Raw genomic sequence first — 10,029 nt, forward strand, 5'->3', positions numbered from 1 at the left:
ACGAGCCCGCAGATCCGGCACTGTAAACAACAATGAGCAAAATTAAGAGATCATGATAGAAGAAAAGAAAAAAAAAATTGAGACTTCACACTTATGCTGAGCGAACTAAATGAATTAGGAGAATTTTATTTTTCGATGAAATAAAATAATTTTGTGTAGAAGAAAGACTTTAAATATCGTTTTTTCACCTCTGAATGGGTGGTAACTAAAAAACTGCCACCCATGCCCCGAACCTAACCCCTTTCTTTTGCATCACCAAAAGTAGCTAAAAACATTTTTATTCGAACTTGGAATTTAGAAAAATTGAGGAAGAAAACTGTTTAACATAATCGAAAACCCGCTAAAACTGCCTTCTGGAACTTCAGTTTCGAAAAATTTCCATGGGTGTAATCCCGAGCCCGATCCCGTCCTATAACGTCGTCTAATAAGGTGGTCAACAAATGCGTATTTTGGACTCTAATTTCGAAAAAATTCAATGGGAGTGTACCTTTCCCCCTCCAACATTGTTAACAATGGTCTAAAATGTACTTTTAAGACTTAAACTTCGAAAATTTTCCTGGTTGCCTCGGAGAATGCCTGAACCCCCATCCCATACCGAAACGTAACCCACCATGGCCTACTATCTATCACGTTTTCACAACTTCACTTTCGAGAAATTTCCAGGGGATGGCTTTCGCGAACTTCGCCCCAAAATCACCAAAGAACGTAAAAAAAATACAATTTCAGCGTATATAATTTCAAGAATTTTTGCTGAAAATTGTGCTTTTAGATTAACCCGTAACGGGGGAGGTGAAAAAGTAGGACATAGCAGGGGACGTGAGGTCTCAGAGACCGCTCTACTTTAATTTTTATAAAAAATCGTGTAATTAAGATAAAGTCCTGTAAATTCCCTTAAATATTCTTTGTACTTTTGTTTGCACAGCAGAAAAATATTATTGGATTTTGAACTGAAATATACATTTTCCGAGGAAATTTAACAAGTGCCTGAAGATTTTTCGAGAGAAATCATATGTTGCAGTAAATAATTTACTATTCGTAATAAAAATGAATCTATTATCAATCAATGATTTCATTTCAGTTGTTTAATATGTACAAGGCATTTTTAATACTAGAAAATTGATTATATCACATTGCGGGAAAATTTTGACAGCCCTTTAACTATTAGTATTTCACGTCGTATTTCCAAAAATAATTAAGCCTTTATTGTTCTTGGAACATAATTGCTTAACTTTTGTAAACATTTCAAATAACGCGGATAAGAAAAATGAACCTATATCCGCTGTTCTAACGTTAAGAGTCATGTCTACTACAGCCAAAAACTCTAACACTGAAGGGGAGGTGCGGTCTCACAGACTGCTTCAAAAGAATGCAATGAAATTTAAACCAGATGCACTCGCCAAAAGATGCTTATAAGCAAGAGAGCTGTTCAAGGTCACAAAACACAAAGCTATTGGGAAAACTAATCAATCAGACTGAAAATAAAATAGGGGTGATGGGATGAACTTTTGAGCGGTTTGTGGGTGTATGTGTATGTGTGTGTGAGACCGCACCTCCCCTATTAAGGGTTAATAACAGATAATAAATTCAAAAATTTTCCAATGGGACCTCCTAGAACACCACTCTTTCCTCTTTCTACAACATCATCAAGGATAATCTGCAGTTTTATTTAAGACTTCAATTTTAAAAAACCGCCTGGAGAGTCGCTGTGAACCCAAATTTTTTCCTTTGATCTTACCTCAGATAGGATGCAATTGCGTCCTTTGACTTCAGTTTCTCCAAACAATGGCCTCCGAATCTTCTCTTCCTAATATGATCAGGGGTCGTTAGAATTGAGTTTTTAGAATTGAAATATCGAAAATTTTCCGCGGGTAAGCCCCCGTACCCCCTCTCTTTATATCGTAAAAAATGGCGTTTTTGGAATTGAAAGTTAAAAACGTGTAGTAATGGGAAGACGAGGGGCAATAGAAGGGGATCATAACCATCGCAAAGCTCTAAAACTATATCCACTTTTATGTATTCATGCATGTTATAAGTACACCTCCCGTCTCCATGAAGAAATGCTATATTATTTATTATATCATTCAAAAACCAGGGCCCCTTGGAAACATTTGCTACGGGCCCCGCGCTGGCTTAATCCGGCCCTGGTGGTGACCCAAAAAAAACTTCCACAGTCGCCATTTTAGATCCGCAATAAATTCCTCGGCTGAACAGGAATAGGGAAGTTGCAACCTATTAAATGTTCATATTTTGGCTATTGGATATTGTTAATTGACCCTCAAAACTAAAAAATTCACCATCGCCGAATTTTAAAACACCGTGATTGATTTTTAATGAATTTTTAAAAATCCACGCGCAAAAGTGCGCGCTTCTGAAACGTCACAGGGCGCGAATGGGCAGCCTTCCGCCGAAGATCCCTTGTTTTCGCTAGGAACATTTTGAGCGCGCTAATATTTTTATTTTTTAGAAATTCAATAATCCGTTTGAACACACTATGGAGACCGGATTCGTTAAAGCACAATCTAAATAATCTTCCTCATGTAACATCAATGAGGATATTCCAATATTTCCGAGAGGATGAGAGGTTTAATGTTCCAGAAACGCGAGAAGTTAAATGCGAGGAGATAAGCCTTTTACGTTTCGTCTTCGAAGTCGAATGCGTGACCTTCGGCTTCTCCCCTATCGGAAAAGGACATGACGTCACTTCCTATGCTATTTAACGTCACAAAAGCTTGAACTTTAAAAATTTATTTAAAAAACTCACCAGGGGAGGAGACAATTTACTGCTTCGGAAGCACAAGCCTGGGGATGGGAGGATCGATCGGGAAAAATTTTTGATCGGAAATGTCTTGAAGCTACGTGTGAAACGTAGTCGCCATTTTTGGTCATTCACAAGATTGAAGCAGACACGTTGCCTAAGTATCCAAAAAACAAAGCAGAATTGGATGTTTCTTACAACTGCAAAATATTTGTTTTTAAAACTTAATCCTCATTGCCTTGGACGCAAATGTGCTAAAAACTATTAAACTATTAAAACTGAGTTGTAGTTTCATGAAGATTTATTATTTTCAAATTGTTGCTACAAAATTCAAAAAATTATTCCTTAATTTTTGGCGTAGCCGCCATATTTGGTAAACTTTTTAAGTGCCTAAATTTCCGAAAACGGCTTTGGATGTTTATTGCAATGCAACTTATTGAAAACAACGCAAAATGTGCCCTTTTTTTTCCTGATAATTCGTAATTAATTCCTGGAAAAATGCAAAATTTTATCTTCAGACTATTTTTTTATTCTAATTGATTTAGACGCTTATGTGCTAAAAAACTGACTATCTTGTCTTAACTGTAGTTGTTTAAGGATTATTAATTATTTATTACTACTTTTATGCTACAAATTCAAAAATCTACTTTTTATCTTAAATTTTTCAGTTAGTCGCCTTATTTGGTTGTTTACAAGATGGAAGTAGACGTAAATTTACAAAAACAGAATTGGATGTCTGTCTCAATGCAAACTATTGAAAGTAAATGTGCAATAAATTATGAACTTTTAAAAATTGATTATTTTCTGGAAAAAGAAAATTTTTAATTTTATTTATAAGCATCCTTAAAAATACGGAAGAAAACAAAACTGATGATTATTGGCACCGGCTAATGATTGGCGGATGTTGATTTTTGTTATTATGCATTGTACGAGATGCCGATCGATGCAACAAGTTAATCATATTAATACTGAAAAATAGCTTTGTATTTTGCTCAATATGTTTTGTGTTATGTACTAATTGGAAAACAAAAAGAACTGTAAACCAAAAGTGGATGCTTAAAGATTGCTGCACATTTATAGCAAAACGCTAATATGCGTGACACGTGGCATCGAAGAAACGTTAAAATAAGTTGAAAGTATTTTGTTTTCAACAAGTACTAAACAAATGAAAACAACTTTGAACAAAATGTTAAAAGAACTTCAATTTTAAGAGAAAAAAGAGTTCTTACGCATTGTTACTTTAACCAATTTTAATTATTTTGAAAACATTGTTATTTAAACTTAATTTTGAATGTAATGAATAACCTGGAATTTTCTGAAAAACAACCTGGAAAACCTGGAAAAGTCAGGAAGTTTTTTTTTTTTTTTTTTTAACCACAAGCGTATGAACCCTGTAGAACGTATTGACAACTAAAAGCGCTTTCCGCAACCTGAGCTTAAACATGGCAATTCGTTACGACAGACAGAATATCGAGCTCATTTTTTTAAATCCTTATTCGTGTGAACGTCGTAGAAGAAAAAAACTTGCTTTGATAGGAAAAAATCTGTTCTTTCTAATGGTATTAACGAAAAGAAGGTGCGAGGTGACAAACTCGAGTTACAGTGCTTTGAAAATAAGCTATTTTTCGCTTGAACGGTATTGATAACCACTTTGGATGACAATAACCTTTAGAAAATAGATATTTAAGCTCTGCAACTGTAACTCATTAAAAACAAGAGATTTAACAGTATAATCACGAAGTACAAGCCATTGAATTATTTTTGTGCAGATTTTATGACAACTTAAAATCCAGTGGAAAGTTTCCCCCGCTGCACATTTTCACGCGTGCTGTAAAAAATCTAAAGAGCTCGAACTTACAAAAATACTTGAATGTATTAACAGCCAATCGTACTTTAAGCACGCTCCTAAAATTTCAAGTTTCTAGTGTGTTAAAATTTTCTGCAAACTTTTAGGCTAAAAATGGGAATTTGTCACAAAAAGCTCATCCGCCATTTTGGATCACATTTTTGGCCAATCCTAGAGGCTCAGGATTTGGATCTTTGAAGCTGAAAATTTGCATATGTTAGTTTCAAAGGCATCCTGCACCTCGACAAAATTATCGACCTCAGCATAACCAGGAGTCATAAAACTTTTCAAATCTCAAGTTAATCTTGAAAAATTACTACTAAAGAGGGTTTATTTGATCTCAAACTATTCCCTGTCTATCAGGAAATTGGATTTCATTTAATGTTTGACCTTATGTTCCTGTTCTGTCTTTTTTTTTTTTTTTTGCTCAAAATTGTCTTTCTTCTTATTCTTTTAATTTGTTCTTTAAATTTAAAACTTCTTTAATGTGTTTATTTCGGCAAAGTTTTAAATGTTTTATGTCCTTCTCTCGTTAAACAATTTACTTTTTTCGGTACTTTTTATCTTCTCCCAAACAATCGTTTGCCGCAGTATGACCAATCAAGGCTCTTGCGTCATAAAACCCAATAGAACCAACCAATCAATCAACAGGGTCGTAGGCATTCGGAATAGTTTACAAGTAGCTGTTAAAGCTTGACCATGGAGAGATGGCGGATGATCTTGAAGAAGAAACATCATTTTTGTCATTTGTAATTGGTCGTTTGTTATTATTTTGTAGTAGATAGGATCTGCGAGAACGTGCCTGTTTCTGCTCAGCGCTTTCTGGCTTATTTTACCTATCACAAATGACATAAAGGATGTTTCCGCTTGAAGGGCATCCGCCACTCTCTCTGTGGTCAAGTTTTATTTGCAATGAGGTAAATAGTTTTCAGAGGGTTTTTGATCTTCGTTGAGGATCGATAAAGTGACTAGTTAAAGTCTCGCTGGGCCTAGAACCTGTTATTAGTAGTCACTTTTGTATTTGTATCATTATTTTTAAAAAAAAGAAAAAAAAAACATAAAAATTGAGGAAAACAAATCATCAGTCACAGAAATGAACAAGCTAGAACCAAAGAAGCAAAAATTATGAATGAAAATAAAATAAATAAAATAAAAAAAAGAAAGGTGACGAGAGAAATTATTGCATTAAAATCTGTAGCATTATAATTAATCGGTAGCTGATTAATCGGTAATGTTCCGCCGATCAATCAGTAATAGAGCCAATTTTTTTATGTGTGCAACCTTACTTTGTACTCTTTGGAAAACTTTGAAACGATGGACCGTGTAACATTCGACCTACCTTAAAGAAGAGTTGAAATTTTCACATTATGAAAACAGTATCACAGCATCAAATACCTTAAAATTGGGAAAGGGACCTAACACGTACATCTTAAATATAGAGTTAAATATATATATATATATATATATATATAATATATCATTTGTTAAAAAGTAAATAAACAAATGAAATAAAACACTAAACAATGAAACGACTTTGCAAGAATGTTTGGCTTCCATACCGGGCCGGCTCTAGTGGATTTGCTCTCCCCCCCCCCCCGCCCAGGCGATATTGACAAGTGTACCCTCGTCTTAATTATATATATATATATATATATATATATATATATATATATATATATATATATATATATATATATATATATATATCTTAAATCATTTGAGTTTGTCATTTTTAAAAAAAATTTTTTTCTTGTTTTGTCTCCTTACATTTTGCCGTTATGAAATTTGCCACCCTCTAAAATCTACTGCGGTGAGGTCGCCTACCCCAGGAGCAGGGCCTGCTTCAGACGTTACATTTTTCAAAAAAAAAATCAATATTTACTTTCCGACTATGATCACTTCAGCTTATCATTTAATTCAAAGAATAAAGATAAGTAAAGCTGACGTGTGATACCCATACGACGACAGATGCAAACTACACACCTGTTGAAGAGAAGTTCTGTTCCCAGGGAAGTCTCGCCATGGAGAAGACTTTTCCACCTCGGCATTATTTTCTGGATTTTCAGGATGATGGTTGTACACAGAAGTAAGTTTTATTTAAAATACTGTAAAATCTAAAAAGGTGTAAATAATTTATTATTTTTGAATTATAGGAGACTACAGACTATGTCTGACTATAGAATATATCCTGAAACATAACACTAAAGCCAACCCTGGCGAAGGGATGCAAATCCAGTTAGTTTGGAATTTCGGGATCGGGGAGGCAGATTACACTTCGCTTCACTAAGATCCAATTTGAAGTGAAATTTAAATAATTTTATGTTGTGTAAGGAAACATTATAGTTTATTGAAATGTGTTGGTTTCATTGAGACAAATTTTAGCATAGTATCAACTATAATAAAAATCGTTAAACATGAATTTTTAAAAATGTTTTCTTTTTTGAGCAATCACGAATTGCTTACTATCCTGAATGGACCAAAGTTGAGTTTGCTTTGATTTTTCAGACTTGCCCAAGCTAACGAGAATAAGCTAAACTCGTAATTTTAATATTTATAAAGAGGATTCCCCGCCATGGTTACAAATCTTTTGCGTTCATTCAAGGCTTAACTTAAGTAGTTTTTACTTTTAAAAGAGGGAGGGGGGAGTAAAATTAAGTTTTTTCTGGAAAAACATCAACATAGATGAATTTAAAAAGCAAAATTTTTAGATTACTAATTCCCATCATTTAAGGGGATGATGGGATATGGATTTTTATTTCTTTCATTAATGAAAAGAAATAAAAATCCATAACGTTACACGCTGTAAATAATCTTTATGATAAGTGTATTGGAAAATATCGGTGATAAAATCTTAATCTTTTTTTCTGCGTCCCAATCACAATTTCTTTTTTTTTATGGATATGCCTCGTTTTACCTATTCTACAAAATCACCAGTCATATTATAACGAATGCGAATTTCTCGGCCATTTACATTTCATTCCATTTGTAGAAACAAGAAACTGAACGAGTAGCGTCCCATTGCATTTCGTGATGGCGAAAAACATAATTTGAATTCAAGATGCAAAAAATTCGAACAAATGCTGGATGTTCATTTCTAAAGTTTAATAGAAACCTTCCCTTCTTTGAAACGACAGACCTATTCTGTTTTTTTTTTAAGAAATGACAATCAGTAACTATAAATCTGGTGCAGGACAATCTCTGTAACCTTTTTTTTTTTACTTGTTATTCCTGTTTTTTTTTTTTTTTTTTTTTTTTTTTTTTTTTTTTTTATTGTGAAGCTGCCCCCTTCTTCCTCCGAGGTCTTCAACTGCTGAATTGCAGATACTTAAACAGGAGTGGAAAAAAAAGCGAAAAAGAAAACTAATTTAATTTGTTGAGATAAAAATGTTTTGTTTTTTTTTTACTTGATGCACAGATTCATTGGCCTGTTTGCAGCGGATTCTGTGGCTGCATATAGTCTTCCTGTGGTGTCTTTTGACGCTGTTTGCTCAACAAAATGTCGCTGAAGAAAAAAGGAGATATGCCTTTCAAGACTTATGTGATCGCTATTCTCTGGATGCTGTTTACTACGAAAAATTCAAACCAACAACTGATTTGAAATTATTAAACGTAAGTTCTTTTGCTACAAACTCGATTACTAAACGAACGCATTTTGTAACTGTTTTTGAAGAGTAACTTTTCATGCGAGGATTTAGAAATTTGTGATCGGCAAACTTTTTTGGGTTGACGGAAGTGTCGTAGATGTTTTTCAATTGTTGCCAAAAGCAATGAAAATATTAGTAATTATCAAGCTGTTTTGTTAATAAACCTAACAAATTAATTTCAAAACTGAATTTAAGGTACGGACCTACTTTCGGAGCACTTTTTTTTTGAAAAATATAAAATTTCCATTGAACATACCTACGTGTTTTTAGTTAGAACACGAAATAAAACAATGAAATCAAGTCCAATTTTCGTAGATTTTTTCTTGACTTTTGAAAATTAGGCATTTTTTAGTAAAATTATAGTGAAAATTAATACTTACGCTAAACCTTCTGTAGTGGATTCTAATCATTTTTTTTTCTTAATTTTAATTCCAGCAATATGTTAGTACAACATTTAGCTGTGTTGTGAAGCAAAATTTTTATAATATTTTGAAAACTTGATGAAATAGGACAACTTTTATGTACACAATGTGACTTTTTTAGATAAAATAACAAATTTTCAAACAAAAAAAGCCATAAAATTAGTAAATACATAAACACAAGATATTTGGTGCTTCCTTACATATCCCAAAATGAGCTGAATATACAAAAAAATTCATTTCAATATCTCGACAGTATTTTTAGAAATCAGGTTTTTTTGTAAACAAAAAAACTGAAAATCGTAGTTTTTCAGAAATTGCAATTAAAGTTTTTAATCTTGAGTAACAATATTAGTTCCAAATGAACAAAAATAATTCAAAAATTAACAAAATTTAACTTTTAAAATAAGAAATTGGATTAGAATAGTGTTTGGAAATTATAGAATGGCTGTTCTAATGCTCTGATTACATTTCTGTAGCTCACATAATGCTCACTTCCGGTTACGAAAATTTCACTTCAGCTGCATGTTTGGAGCCATAACTCCATTTCTAATAATCGCAGGAATTAAAGTAAAACATTTTTGGAATCCTCAATAAATATCTTATCAAATGAGCGAATGAAACTTATTTTTTAAAATTTCATAAAAACGAGGATTTTAAGGGTAGGGCCATTTAAGGCACGCAGATATTTGTAGATTTAACCTATTCAAACAATACAGGCTGCTTTGATTCAAGTCAAGTCATCAGTTTAAAAGCGTAATTCTCATTGCTAAAGTCCAGCCTTGACATTAGTTTTTTAACTTTTATTAATAAAATTTACTTTATAATTCTATTATTTTTTATTGTTTTTGGCAATAGTTAAAAAGAAGATTTCGAGCATTATTAAAACTTTCTCGATGTTTATAATTTATTTTCTTCATTAAAATGTACAACTTTGGTTGTAAATATGCTTAAGTCAGGCGCAGAAAGAACAAGAGCGTGAGAACGAGAAAACGTGAGATTGAAGTAGGAGTTCAAAATGTTAAAAAAAAAAAAAAAATAATTAATTACAACTTTCACTTCTATCGTGTGTCTTTACGACAATTTTTTTTTATTTTATTTTTAGTTTGTTGACACTCTTACTGCCTATTATGTAATTTCTTCGTTGAAAACCTTTTCAAAGAAATTTCGTGATGTAGAATTATTTGAAAGAAAATAGTCATTTGTCTCTGAGTTCTTGTTTAAAACAATAATAAACGATGATATGATGATGATAGGTTGAATTTTGACTTGTTACCACCGATTAGGAGGGCGGTAGACAGAAAGGCAGACTAGGATAGGCTGAAACAGTATCAATATTGTGGAGGGTATAGTAGGGAAGCTGCT

The sequence above is a fragment of the Uloborus diversus genome, chromosome 9, assembly GCF_026930045.1.
Source record: "Uloborus diversus isolate 005 chromosome 9, Udiv.v.3.1, whole genome shotgun sequence".
NCBI classification, from domain to species: Eukaryota; Metazoa; Arthropoda; class Arachnida; order Araneae; family Uloboridae; genus Uloborus; species Uloborus diversus.